Genomic DNA, 15,000 nt, shown 5'->3' with positions numbered 1-15,000 from the left:
GCCGCGGTGGGCACCATGGCGTGCACGAAGTCGGAGCCCGGTTTGCCCCGGGTGCGCACCTCGCGTGCACCTTCGCCGGGGTGGGCACCTTGGTGTGCAGACCTTGGCTGGGTTGCGCGCCCTGGTGGGCACCATGGTGCGCACCAAGGAGCGCTCCGAAGTGTGCTCCAAGGTGCGGCCTGCACGAAGTCGGAGCCCGGTTTGCCCCGGGTGTGCACCTCGGGTGGGCACCTTGGTGCGCATGCCTTGCCTGGGCTGCGCACCAGGGCGGGCTCAAGATGGCACCCGCGTTCCTTTTTTTTCACTATCTTTCAAAACGGAAATTTTAAAATCTCATTTTTTTTTGCCTTTTTCTGGAAATTAGTGAAGGCAGCGCATCAAAGGTGCGCACCTCGCTGCCCACCACGGTGCGCAACGCCGGTGGGCACCCGGGAGTGCTTCGAAGTGTGCTCCAAGGTGCTGCGTGCACGTTGTCGGAGCCCGGTTTGCCCCGGGTGCGCACCTCGCGTGCACCTTCGTCGGGGTGGGCACCTTGGCTGGGTTTGCCCCGGCTGCGCTCCGAAGCGGGGTTATTGGAGCGCCGCCTCTTTTTTTGTCGGAGCGTTTGGTGGGGTTTCTCGCATTGGCTCTTCCGAGGCCCGGTTGCCACCCTGGCGCGCACGAAGTCGGAAGTAGGGTTAATTGCCCGGGTGCGCACCTTTGCCAGGGTGGGCACCTTACCTGGGCTGCGCACCAGGGCGGGCTCAAGATGGCACGCGCGTTCCGTTTTTTTCACTATCTTTCAAAACGGAAATTTTAAAATCTCCTTTTTTTTTTGCCTTTTCTGGAAATTAGTGAAGGCAGCGCATCAAAGGTGCGCACCTCGCTGCCCACCTTGGTGTGCTCTGAGGTGCGCACCCGGGAGCGCTACGAAGTGTGCTCCAAGGTGCGGCGTGCACGTTGTCGGAGCCCGGTTTGCCCCGGGTGCGCACCTCGCCTGCACCTTGGCCGGGGTGGGCACCTTGGCTGGGTTTGCCCAGGGTGCGCTCCGAAGCGGGGTTACTGGAGCGCCCCCTCTTTTTTTGTCAGAGCGTTTGGTGGGGTTTCTCGCATTGGCTCTTCCCAGGCCCGGTTGTTGGGTGCGCTCCCACCCTGGCGCGCGCGAAGTTGGAAGTTGGGTTAATTGCCCGGGCGCGCACCTTCGCCAGGGTGGGCACCTTGGTGCGCACACCTTGGCTGGGCTGCGCACCAGGGCGGGCTCAAGATGGCACCAGCATTCCCTTTTTCTCACTATCTTTCAAAACGGAAATTTTAAAATCTCGTTTTTTTTTTGCCTTTTATGGAAATTAGTGAAGGCATCGCATCAAAGGTGCGCACCTCGCTGCCCACCTTGGTGTGCTCCGAGGTGCCCACCACGGTGCGCAACGCCGGTGCGAACCCGGGAGCGCCCCGATGTGTGCTCCAAGGTGCGGCGTGCACGAAGTCGGACCCCGGTTTGCCCCGGGTGCGCACCTCGCGTGCACCTTGGTGCGCACACCTTGGCTGGGTTGCGCGGCCTGGTGGGCACCATGGTGCGCACCAAGGAGCGCTCCGAAGTGTGCTCCAAGGTGCGGCGTGCACGAAGTCGGAGCCCGGTTTGCCCCGGGTACGCACCTCGCGTGCACCTTCGCCGGGGTGGGCACCTCGGCTGGGTTGCGCGCCCTGGTGCGCACCAAGGAGCGCTCCGAAGTGTGCTCCAAGGTGCGGCGTGCACGAAGTCGGAGCCCGGTTTGCCCCGGGTGCGCACCTTCGCCGCGGTGCGCACCATGGCGTGCACGAAGTCGGAGCCCGGTTTGCCCCGGGTGCGCACCTCGCGTGCACCTTCGGCGGGGTTGCGCGCCCTGGTGGGCACCATGGTGCGCACCAAGGAGCGCTCCGAAGTGTGCTCCAAGGTGCGGCGTGCACGAAGTCGGAGCCCGGTTTGCCCCGGGTGCGCACCTCGCGTGCACCTTCGGCGGGGTTGCGCGCCCTGGTGGGCACCATGGTGCGCACCAAGGAGCGCTCCGAAGTGTGCTCCAAGGTGCGGCGTGCACGAAGTCGGAGCCCGGTTTGCCCCGGGTGCGCACCTCGCGTGCACCTTCGCCGCGGTGGGCACCATGGCGTGCACGAAGTCGGAGCCCGGTTTGCCCCGGGTGCGCACCTCGCGTGCACCTTCGCCGGGGTGGGCACCTCGGCTGGGTTGCGCGCCCTGGTGCGCACCAAGGAGCGCTCCGAAGTGTGCTCCAAGGTGCGGCGTGCACGAAGTCGGAGCCCGGTTTGCCCCGGGTGCGCACCTCGCGTGCACCTTCGCCAGGGTGGGCACCTCGGTGCGCACACCTTCTCAATGTTTTCTTGCCTTTTCTGGAAATTGGTGAAGGCAGCGCATCAAAGGTGCGCACCTCGGTGTGCTCCGAGGTGCGAACCCGAGAGCGCTCCGAGGTGCCCACGAAGTCGAAAGTCGGGTTAATTGCATTGTTTTCCCCGGGTGCGCTCCGAGGTGCGCAACATCGGCGCGCACCAAGGAGGGCTCCGAAGTGTGCTCCAAGGTGCGCACGATGGCGTGCACCTCTGGTGCGCACGATTCGGAGCTCGGTTTGACCGGGGTGCGCACACCTTGGCTGGGTTGCGCACCTTTTGTGCGCTCCAAGGTGCGCACGAAGTCGGAGCTCGGTTTGCCCCGGGTGCGCACCTTCGCCAGGGTGCGCACCTTGATGCGCACGCCTTGGCTGGGCTGCGCACCTTGGTGGGCGCCATGGTGCGCACCTTTCGTGCGCTCCAAGGTGCGCACGAAGTCGGAGCTCGGTTTGCCCCGGGTGCGCACCTTGGTGGGCGCCATGGTGCACTCCGAGGTGCCCAAGATTGGTGCGCACCAAGGAGCGCTCCGAAGTGCGCTCCAAGGTGCGCGCGAAGTCGAAAGTTGGGTTAATTGTCCGGTTTGCCTCGGGTGCGCACCTTGCGTGCACCTTCGCCAGGGTGGGCGCCTTGGTGCGCACACCTTGGCTGGGCTGCGCACACCTTGGCACCCGCGTTTCCTTCATTTTAAATTTTTTTTTTTTACAATCTCTCAAGTGGGAAATTCTATAATCTCAACTTTTTTTGCCTTTTCAGGAAACTTTTGAATGGAGCGCATCATTGGTGCGCTCCGAAGTGTGCTCCAAAGCTCTCTCCAGCTGCGTGCACCTGCCCCGGCCGCGCACCCGGCCCCGCCCAGCTTCGCTCACCTGTCCCGGGCGTCTGGTGCGGAACCTTAGAGTAAGAAACATCACCGTGCACCTTGGCCAACGTGCGCGACTCGACCGAGCGCGCACTGGCCGAGGTGCACACCGATTTCACCTGGGTGCGCGCGCAGCACCTCGGGCGCACCGGGGTGCGCGCACAACGCCCGGGTTGCACCGTGGCCTGTGTGCTCGGGGCGCCTCGGGTGCGCGCTCGGTGTCGCCCCCGCGCGCGCGGTAGTGCGGGCAGCGCACCCCGGCCCGGCCCGGCCCCGACGAGAACGCAAACGGGCAAAAGGTTTATTCAAATAGCATTGCGACGCCCGGCGAAAAACTAAAAAAGGGTGCAACACCGGGACTTCCCGGGAGGTCACCCATCCCAGTACTACTCCGGCCCAAGCGCGCTTAACTGCGGAGTTCTGATGGGATCCGGTGCACTAACGCTGGTATGATCGCACCCGTTATGAGCTTGTCGCAGTGTGTACTTAGCAAACCGCGACCCACGTGCGAATCCACCCCGGCCACCCACCCCCGTCGAGGTGCACACCCTCCCTCGCGAAGTGCGCCCCGTTCGCCAAGTGTGAGCCCTGCCCGGGTGCGCGCACCTTGCTAGGGCGTCGGGTGTGCACCCGGCCCGGCCTACGTGCGTGCACCTGGAGGGGGCGTCGTGTGCGTGCAGTGTCCCGTCTGCAACGCGGTGCCCACACACCACCTCGGGCGCAACGACCTGCGCTCACATGTGGGCCGAGTGCACCTTGGTGCATGTTCGGGGCGCCTCGGGTGCACGCTCGATCTTGCCCCGGTGCACCAAGGCGCTCGGTTTGCCCCGGGTGCGCACTTGGTGCAAGGTGGGCACCCAAAATAGGGATCAAGCACCAAAACACAAGTTTCGGGATGCAAAATGGGACCCAAGGACCACAAATGCGTTCCAAGACCCATGATGGGTCCACGAGAACAAAAATGTGTTCCGAGACTTAATAAACAAATATTGGGTTTTAGGAGAAGAAACATGCTCTGATGCCCAAAACGAGAATCGACCCCGAAAAGGCCACAGGCCAAAAGTGGGATGCGAGACAAAAAAAAATGGGACCCGAGGACCAAAATTGGGTTCCCAGGTCGAAGACAGGGCAACCGGACAAGAAACGACCTCTAAGGCTCGAAATGAGTCCCGACGACTAAAACTTGACAAGAAGCACCCATCAGGCACCCAACTCGACACCCATGGGATGCCGACCCACCCGGGCTTCCACCTAGCACACCTTGGCACCCACCCACCCTCGCACCCAACCTCGCACCCAACTTAGCACCTTTGAACCCACATTGGCACTCACCCTGACCCTGGCACCTTGGAACCCACATTGGCACTCACCTTGACCCTGGCACCCACCTTTGCACTCACCTTGGGACCCACCCTGGCTCCCACCTCGGCACCCACCCAGACACCCACCTTGGTTCCTTGGCACCCACCTTGGATCCTTGGCACCCACCCCGACACCCACCTTGGCACGCAACTTGGCTACTTGCCACCCACCTTGGCTCCTTGACGCCCACCCCGACAACCACCCCGTGACCTACCCTGGCTAGGGTTGGTGCACACCCACCCTGGTGCCCACCTTGGCACCCACCCTATGACCCACCTTGGCACGCACCTTAGTACCCACCCCGTTACCCACCCTAGGACCCACCCCGTGACCCACCTTGGCCAGGGTGGGTGCACCCACCCTGGTGCCCACCTTGGCACCCACCCATCCTAGCACCCAGCCTGTGACCGGGCTTGGAACCCAACCTTGCACCCGCACCCGTCTTGGCCAGTGTGGGTGCGCACCCATCCTGGCACCCACGTTGTGACACACCCTTTAACCCACGCACCCTAGCACCCACGTTGGCACCCACCTTGGAACCCAACCTAGCAACTTGGCACCCACCCCGTGACCCACCTTGGCATCCACCATAGCAGTCGCCGACTTGGCACCCACCTCGGCACCCACCTTGACACTTGTGGACCCACCTTGCCACTCACCCTAGCATCGACCCATCCTAGCACCCACCCTGGCACCTTTGCACCCTAGCACTCACCCATCCTAGCACCTAACCTGTGACCCACCTTGACACTCACCCTCGCACCCACCTTGGAACCCAACCTAGCACCCACCCACCCTGACACCAACCCTAGCACCTACCCACCCTTGCACCCACCCTGTGACCCATCTTGGCACCCACCCATCCTACCACTCAACCTATCACCCACCTTCTCACCCACCTTGGCATCCACCTTAGCACCCACCCACACTGGCACCTTGGCACCCACCTCGGGCAAGGTGGGTGCACACCCACCCTGGCACCCAATTTAGAACCCACCGAGCATGTTACCCACCTTGGCACCCACATTGCAGCCCACCCTAGTACCCACCCTATGACCCACATTGGCATCCACACCCTAGCACCCAGGCACCTCGACACCCGCCTTGACACCCACCCTAGCACTGAACCTGTGACCCACCTTGGAACTCACCCTAGAACCCACCCACCCTGTGAACCACCTTGGCATCCACCTTAGCACCCACCCACCTTGGCACCCACTCTAGCACTCACCCATCCTAACACCCAACTTGTTACCCACCTTGGCACCCGCCCTCGCGTCCACCTTGAAACCCACCCTAGCACCCACCCACGCAGGAGCCCACCTTGGCACCCAACCTAACACCCACGCATCCTGGCACCCAACTTGTGACCCACCTTGGAACCCACCCTAGTACCCACCTTTGAACCCACTATATCACCAACCCACCTTGGCACCCACCCTATGACCCTCTTTGGAATCCACCCTAGCACGCACCCACCCTGGCACCCACCATGGAGCGCACCCTAGCACCCACCCACCTCGGCACGCACCTCAACACCCACCTTGGTGTGCGCACTGCGCCAACCTCTCAAAGACCCTATGTGGTGCGCTCCAAAGTGTACACCTTTGGTGCGCTCCAAGGTGCGCACCTTTGGTGCACACCGAGGTGCACACCAAAGTGTGCACCGAGGTGAGCACCAAAGTGCACTCCAGGGTGCACACCAAGGCGTGCACCTTTGGTGCGGTCAATGCAAACGAATTCGGAAGTTGGGGTCGATGTCCTAATCGCTGCTGCAGACTACACGTATGAGAATCGGACAAATAGCTTTATATAGGGGAGGTGTTGCGTTTGATGGGTCGACTCCCCTGGTTGTGTGCACTGCACCAACTTCAAAGACCCTGTCTTGTTTAAGAAGTCAAAAGTTGGGGTGGATGTCCTAATCATTGCTGCAGTCTACGCATGTATGAGAATCAGACAAATAGCTTATATAGGGGAGGTGTTGCATTCGGTGGGTTGACTCCCCTGGTTGTGCGCACTGCGCCAACCTCAAAGACCCCGCATAGCAGAAGAAGTCGGAAGTCGGATTTTGGTGAGCACCAAGGCGTGCACCTTTGGTGCGGTCAACGCAGACGAATTCAGAAGTTGGGGTGGATGTCCTAATCGTTGTTGCAGGCTACACATGTATGAGAATCAGACAAATAGCTTATATAGGGGAGGTGTTGGGTTTGATGGGTCAACTCCCTTGGTTGTGCGCATTACGCCAACCTCAAAGACCTTGTTTTCGTTAAGAAGTCAAAAGTTGGGGTCAATGTCCTAATGGCTCCTGCAGGCTACACATGTATGAGAATCGGACAAATAGCTTATATAGGGGAGGTGTTGGGTTTGATGGGTCGACTCCCCTGGTTGTGCGCATTACGTCAACCTCAAAGACCTTGTTTTCGTTAAGAAGTCAAAAGTTGGGGTCGATGTCCTAATTGCTCCTGTAGACTACACATGTATGAGAATCAGACAAATAGCTTATATAGGGGAGGTGTTGGGTTTGATGGGTTGACTCCCCTAGTTGTTCGCATTACACCAACCTCAAAGACCTTGTTTTCGTTTAGAAGCCGAAAGTTGGGGTCGATGTCCTAATTGCTCCTGCAGGCTACGCATGTATGAGAATCAGACAAATAGCTTATATAGGGGAGGTGTTGGGTTTGATGGGTCGACTCCCCTGGTTGTGCGCATTGCGCCAACCTCAAAGACCCTGCATTGCGGATGAAGTCGAAAGTCAGAGTTTGGTGTGCTACAAGGTGTGGTCGAAGGTGCTCACCTAGGTGTGCACCTTTGGAGCACAGGAAAAGTGCCCTCCAAAAGTGCGCACCTTTGGAGTGCACAAAAGTGCCCTCCAAAAGTGCGCACCTTTGGAGCGCAGAAAAGTGCCCTCCAAAAAGTGCCCTCCAAAAGTGCGCACCTTTGGAGCGCAGAAAAGTGCCCTCCAAAAAGTGCCCTCCAAAAGTGCGCACCTTTGGAGCGCAGAAAAGTGCCCTCCAAAAAGTGCCCTCCAAAAGTGCGCACCTTTGGAGCGCAGAAAAGTGCCCTCCAAAAAGTGCCCTCCAAAAGTGCGCACCTTTGGAGCGCAGAAAAGTGCCCTCCAAAAAGTGCCCTCCAAAAGTGCGCACCTTTGGAGCGCAGAAAAGTGCCCTCCAAAAAGTGCCCTCCAAAAGTGCGCACCTTTGGAGCGCAGAAAAGTGCCCTCCAAAAAGTGCCCTCCAAAAGTGCGCACCTTTGGAGCGCAGAAAAGTGCCCTCCAAAAAGTGCCCTCCAAAAGTGCGCACCTTTGGAGCGCAGAAAAGTGCCCTCCAAAAAGTGCCCTCCAAAAGTGCGCACCTTTGGAGCGCAGAAAAGTGCCCTCCAAAAAGTGCCCTCCAAAAGTGCGCACCTTTGGAGCGCAGAAAAGTGCCCTCCAAAAGTGCGCACTTTTGGTGCGCACCAAGGCGCTGGTTCGGTCGTTGCAGGCGAGTTCGGAAGTTGGGGTCGATGTCCTGAGCGGAGGTGCAAACTACACAGGTGTCGGAATCGGACAAATAGCTTATATAGGGGAGGTGTATGCTTCGATGGGTCGACTCCCCAGGTTGAGCGCACCGCGCCAACCTCAAAGACCCTACGGTATGGATGAAGTCGGAAGTTGGGTCCGATGACCGATTCGATTAGTAGGTATGCTCATGAGGTCGGAATTTGGGTCCGATGACCTGCCATGTGCAGGAAGGCGAATGTTGACACTGTGCGTTGCAAGGTGCACACCAAGGCGCTGGTGCGGTCTTTTTAGTCGAGTTCGGAAGTTGGGGTCGATGTCCTGATCGGAGGTGCAAGCTACACAGGTGTGGGAATCGGACAAATAGCTTATATAGGGGAGGTGTATGCTTCGTTGGGTCGACTCCCCGGGTTGAGCGCACCGCGCCAACCTCAAAGACCCTACGGTATGGATGAAGTCGGAAGTTGGGTCCGATGACCGATTCGATATGTAGGCATACTCGCGAGGTCGGAATTTGGGTCCGATGACCTGCCACGTGCAGGAAGGCGAATGTTGGCACTGTGCGTTGCAAGGTGCGCACCAAGGCGCTGGTTCGGTCGTTGGAGGCGAGTTCGGAAGTTGGGGTCGATGTCTTGATCGGAGGTGCAAACTACACAGGTGTGGGAATCGGACAAATAGCTTATATAGGGGAGGTGTATGCTTCGTTGGGTCGACTCCCCGGGTTGAGCGCACCGCGCCAACCTCAAAGACCCTACGGTATGGATGAAGTCGGAAGTTGGGTCCGATGACCGATTCGATATGTAGGCATACTCGCGAGGTCGGAATTTGGGTCCGATGACCTGCCATGTGCAGGAAGGCGAATGTTGGGACTGTGCGTCGCAAGGTGCGCACCAAGGCGCTGGTGCCGTCGTTGCAGTCGAGTTCGGAAGTTGGGGTCGATGTCCTGGTCAGAGGTGCAAACTACACAGGTGTGGGAATCGGACAAATAGCTTATATAGGGGAGGTGTATGCTTCGATGGGTCGACTCCCTGGGTTGAGCGCACCGCGCCAACCTCAAAGACCCTACAGTATGGATGAAGTCGGAAGTTGGGTCCGATGACCGATTCGATACGTAGGCATATTGGCGAGGTCTGAATTTGTGTCCGATGACCTGCCATGCGCAGGAAGGCGGAATTTGGGTCCGATGACCGAGTTGATGGCGTGCCATGCGCAGAAAGGCGGAATTTGGGTCCGATGACCGAGTTGATGTTGATGGCCCGCCATGCACAGGAAGGCGGAATTTGGGTCCGATGACCGATTTGAAGGCGTGCCATACGCAAAAAGGCGGAGTTTGGGTCCGATGACCGAGTTGATATTGATGGCCCGCCATGCGCAGGAAGGCGGAATTTGGGTCCGATGACCTGACATACGCATGGAGTCCGACTCGGGGGCCGATGTTCGATTCGATGACTTGCATTGTGGGTAAAGTCGGAAGTTGTGGTCTTTGACCCGATTCGATGACCAGACTTCGGCTGCTTGAGAATCGGACAAATAACTTATATAGGGGAGGTAGTGTTCTCGAGCATCCTCCCCCCGTGCCCGTTTATGTCGATTGATGCTGGTGCTCGACTGGTTGGAGCGCTCGGATGCAAAAATCTTGCACCAGGATTTATCGATTGTGATGGACACGGCAAGTCTCCTGATTGCTATGCAGGAGCTCATCGTGAATCTCTATGCGGCCTTGGTATGGACTCGACCTGCGGAATGGTTCGGCAATGGTAGTCGCTCCAACACGTCCTTGCAATGGCCACAGAGGTGATTCGACTAGAGCTCCAGTCTAGCTTTTGGGTTGCTTGGCGGACTGGTATAGCCGCGATCGAGTTCCGGCCATGAACGTTTTAGATAGCTCTTGGGCTTTCTGGGACGGAAGTCGGAAGTTTGGGCTGTTGTCCGATTTGATGACCATTCTTCGGATGTGTGAGAATCGGACAAATAACTTATATAGGGGACTGTGTTGTCTCACGCAGCCCCCTCCGTGCCCCTCTATCTCGACCGATGTTGGTGCTTGAAAGGGTTGGGATCGCTCGGATTTATAAACGTGCACCACCATTTGTCGAGTGTGAGGGACGCGGCAGGTCTCCTAAATGCTATGCGGGCGCTCTCTGAGAATCTCTATCCGGCCTCGACACAGACTAGTCTTGCTGAATGGTTTGGCACTGGTAGTCGATCCAACACGTCGTTGTTGTGGCCGCCTAGGCGATTCGATTCGAGCCCCCGTCTAGCTTTTGGGTTGCTTGGCGGATTTTGCCCTATCCGCAAGTGAGCTCGGTCCCTAAACGTTCGAGAAACCCGATTGCTATGCGCCGACTCTCTTTCTTACGAGCCTCCATCTAGCTTTTGGGTCTCTACGGAACGGAAGTCGGAATCTGGGACCGTTGTTTGATTCGACGAGGCAGACTACGGTTGTGCGAGAATCGGACAAATAACTTATATAGGGGAGGTGTTGACTGGAGCATTCTCCCCCGTGCCCCTCTAACTCGACCAATGCTGGCGCTCGAACGGTGGTAGCGCTCGGATTTTCATTGAGCGCCAGCATTGGTCGATTTAGAGGGGCATGCGAGATTCCCGAATGCTATGCGAGGGCTCTAACGGAAATGTCTATTGGTTTCGGTATGGATGCAATTGCGAGTGGTTCGGCAAAGGTAGTCGTTCCGATGCGTCCATGTCGTGGCCAAATCGATAATTCGATTTGAGCCCTCGTATAGCATTTGGGTCTCTCGATGTGATTCCGCATTCCAGTCCCTTTGGGCACTGCTTGAGCCGCATCCCAGGGGGTTCCCTTCCCAATAATCTGCCTCGCAACCCGATTGCTATGCGGTGAGGCTCCTCGGCCGCCTCGGAACTATCTGTGTATCAGACGCATCGCGGGATAAGGGGTTGGCAACGGTAGTCGCCCCAAGCGCGTCCGATGCTTGGACCATTCCGAGGCGGCCCTGAAGCCTCTTCCGTCTAGCCGTTGGGTCCTTCTCGCCGCATCCCTCGCCTCGCACCCCGATTGCTATGCGGTGAGGCTCCTCGGCCGCCTCGGAACTATCTGTGTATCGGACGCGTCGCGGGATAAGGGGTTGTCACTGGTAGTCGCCCCAAGCGCGTCCGATGCTTGGACCATTCCGAGGCGGCCCTGAAGCCTCTTCCGTCTAGCCGTTGGGTCCTTCTCGCCGCATCCCTCGCCTCGCACCCCGATTGCTATGCGGTGAGGCTCCTCGGCCGCCTCGGAACTATCTGTGTATCGGACGCGTCGCGGGATAAGGGGTTGTCATTGGTAGTCGCCCCAAGCGCGTCCGATGCTTGGACCATTCCGAGGCGGCCCTGAAGCCTCTTCCGTCTAGCCGTTGGGTCCTTCTCGCCGCATCCCTCGCCTCGCACCCCGATTGCTATGCGGTGAGGCTCCTCGGCCGCCTCGGAACTATCTGTGTATCGGACGCGTCGCGGGATAAGGGGTTGTCACTGGTAGTCGCCCCAAGCGCGTCCGATGCTTGGACCATTCCGAGGCGGCCCTGAAGCCTCTTCCGTCTAGCCGTTGGGTCCTTCTCGCCGCATCCCTCGCCTCGCACCCCGATTGCTATGCGGTGAGGCTCCTCGGCCGCCTCGGAACTATCTGTGTATCGGACGCGTCGCGGGATAAGGGGTTGTCACTGGTAGTCGCCCCAAGCGCGTTCGATGCTTGGACCATTCCGAGGCGGCCCTGAAGCCTCTTCCGTCTAGCCGTTGGGTCCTTCTCGCCGCATCCCTCGCCTCGCACCCCGATTGCTATGCGGTGAGGCTCCTCGGCCGCCTTGGAACTATCTGTGTATCGGACGCGTCGCGGGATAAGGGGTTGTCACTGGTAGTCGCCCCAAGCGCGTCCGATGCTTGGACCATTCCGAGGCGGACCCGAAGCCTCTTCCGTCTAGCCGTTGGGTCCTTCTCGCCGCATCCTTCGCCTCGCACCCCGATTGCTATGCGGTGAGGCTCCTCGGCCGCCTCGGAACTATCTGTGTATCGGACGCGTCGCGGGATAAGGGGTTGTCACTGGTAGTCGCCCCAAGCGCGTCCGATGCTTGGACCATTCCGAGGCGGACCCGAAGCCTCTTCCGTCTAGCCGTTGGGTCCTTCTCGCCGCATCCCTCGCCTCGCACCCCGATTGCTATGCGGTGAGGCTCCTCGGCCGCCTTGGAACTATCTGTGTATCGGACGCGTCGCGGGATAAGGGGTTGTCACTGGTAGTCGCCCCAAGCGCGTCCGATGCTTGGACCATTCCGAGGCGGACCCGAAGCCTCTTCCGTCTAGCCGTTGGGTCCTTCTCGCCGCATCCCTCGCCTCGCACCCCGATTGCTATGCGGTGAGGCTCCTCGGCCGCCTTGGAACTATCTGTGTATCGGACGCGTCGCGGGATAAGGGGTTGTCACTGGTAGTCGCCCCAAGCGCGTCCGATGCTTGGACCATTCCGAGGCGGCCCCGAAGCCTCTTCCGTCTAGCCGTTGGGTCCTTCTCGCCGCATCCCTCGCCTCGCACCCCGATTGCTATGCGGTGAGGCTCCTCGGCCGCCTTGGAACTATCTGTGTATCGGACGCGTCGCGGGATAAGGGGTTGTCACTGGTAGTCGCCCCAAGCGCGTCCGATGCTTGGACCATTCCGAGGCGGCCCCGAAGCCTCTTCCGTGTAGCCGTTGGGTCCTTCTCGCCGCATCCCTCGCCTCGCACCCCGATTGCTATGCGGTGAGGCTCCTCGGCCGCCTTGGAACTATCTGTGTATCGGACGCGTCGCGGGATAAGGGGTTGTCACTGGTAGTCGCCCCAAGCGCGTCCGATGCTTGGACCATTCCGAGGCGGACCTGAAGCCTCTTCCCTCTAGCCGTTGGGGCTTTCTCGCCGCATCCCTCGCCTCGCACCCCGATTGCTATGCTGTGAGGCTCCTCGGCCGCCTTGGAACTATCTGTGTATCGGACGCATCGCGGGATAAGGGGTTGGCAGTGGTAGTCGCCCCAAGCGCATCCGATGCTTGGACCATTCCGAGGCGGCCCTGCAGCCTCTTCCGTCTAGCCGTTGGGGCCATCTCGCCGCATCCCCCACCTCGCACCACGATTGCTATGCGGTGAGGCTCCTTGGCCGCCTCGGAACTATCTGTGTATCGGACGCATCGCGGGATAAGGGGTTGTCACTGGTAGTCGCCCCAAGCGCGTCCGATGCTTGGACTATTCCGAGGCGGCCCTGCAGCCTCTTCCGTCTAGCCGTTGGGGCCATCTCGCTGCATCCCCCACCTCCTCGGCCGCCTCGGAACTATCTGTGTATCGGACGCATCGCGGGATAAGGGGTTGGCAGTGGTAGTCGCCCCAAGCGCGTCCGATGCTTGGACTATTCCGAGGCAGCCCTGCAGCCTCTTCCGTCTAGCCTTTGGGGCCATCTCGCCGCATCCCTCGCCTCGCACCCCGATTGCTATGCGGTGAGGCTCCTCGGCCGCCTGGGAACTATCTTCGTATCGGACGCATCGCGGGATAAGGGGTTGTCACTGGTAGTCGCCCCAAGCGCGTCCGATGCTTGGACTATTCCGAGGCGGCCCTGTGGCCTCTTCCGTCTAGCCGTTGGGGCCATCTCGCCGCATCCCCCACCTCGCACCCCGATTGCTATGCGGTGAGGCTCTTCGGCCGCCTTGGAACTATCTTCGTATCGGACGCATCGCGGGATAAGGGGTTGTCACTGGTAGTGGCCCCAAGCGCGTCCGATGCTTGGACTATTCCGAGGCGGCCCTGCAGCCTCTTCCGTCTAGCCGTTGGGGCCATCTCGCCGCATCCCCCACCTCGCACCCCGATTGCTATGCGGTGAGGCTCCTCGGCCGCCTTGGAACTATCTTCGTATCGGACGCATCGCGGGATAAGGGGTTGTCACTGGTAGTCGCCCCAAGCGCGTCCGATGCTTGGACTATTCCGACGCGGCCCTGTGGCCTCTTCCGTCTAGCCGTTGGGGCCATCTCGCCGCATCCCCCACCTCGCACCCCGATTGCTATGCGGTGAGGCTCCTCGGCCGCCTTGGAACCATCTTCGTATCGGACGCATCGCGGGATAGGGGGCTGTCACTGGTAGTCGCCCCAAGCGTGTCCGATGCTTGGACCATTCCTAGGCGGCCCTGAAGCCTCTTCCGTCTAGCCGTTGGGGCCTTCCCGCCCCATCCCTCGCCTCGCACCCCCGATTGCTATGCGGTGAGGCTCCTCGGCCGCCTTGGAACCATCTGTGTATCGGACGCATCGCGGGATAAGGGGTTGGCACTGGCAGTCGCCCCAAGCGCGTCCGATGCTTGGACCATTCCGAGGTGGCCCTGAAGCCTCTTCCGTCTAGCCGTTGGGGCCTTCCCGCCCCATCCCTCGCCTCGCACCCCGATTGATATGCGGTGAGGCTCCTCGGCCGCCTTGGAACTATCTGTGTATCGGACGCATCGCGGGATAAGGGGTTGGCACTGGTAGTCGTCCCAATCGCATCCGATGCTTGGACCATTCCGAGGCGGCCCTGCAGCCTCTTCCGTTTAGCCGTCGGGGCCTTCCCGCCGCATCCGTCGCCTCGCATCCCGATTCCTATGCGGTGAGTCTTCTCGGCCGCCGCGGAACTATACCTGTTATTGCTACTGCATCCTTCGGCTGGTAACCTCCTCTGCCGCCTTGGAACGTTCTCTTTGTCGGACGCGTCGCGGGATAAGGGGTTGGCACTGGTAGTCGCCCCAAGCGCGCCCGATGCATAGACCGCTCCGAGTCGACCTTGCTTTCAGCCTCTCACATGCATAGACCTCTCTGAGTCGACCCTGCAGCCTCTCACGTTTAGCCTTTGGAATCTCGCCTCACAACATGATTGCTATCCTTGATGCATCCCTTGCCTCGAGCCCTGATTGCTTTCTTGGCTGCATCCCTCCTCTCCTCACAGCCCGGT

At 59.9% G+C, this 15,000-nt stretch overlaps 1 non-coding gene across 1 annotated transcript; it reads right to left on the bottom strand.

The window, feature by feature from the left end:
* Window positions 1-3,553: 3,553 nt before the first annotated feature.
* On the bottom strand, window positions 3,554-3,672 carry LOC131868331 (5S ribosomal RNA). Its single transcript, XR_009366797.1, has one exon. It is a non-coding gene; the product is annotated as a 5S ribosomal RNA (ribosomal RNA).
* Window positions 3,673-15,000: the final 11,328 nt, after the last annotated feature.

The sequence above is a fragment of the Cryptomeria japonica genome, unplaced genomic scaffold, assembly GCF_030272615.1.
Source record: "Cryptomeria japonica unplaced genomic scaffold, Sugi_1.0 HiC_scaffold_203, whole genome shotgun sequence".
Lineage (NCBI taxonomy): Eukaryota > Viridiplantae > Streptophyta > Pinopsida > Cupressales > Cupressaceae > Cryptomeria > Cryptomeria japonica.
Note: the sequence above shows the minus strand (reverse complement) of the source record. Positions and strands in the feature narration are given on the sequence as shown.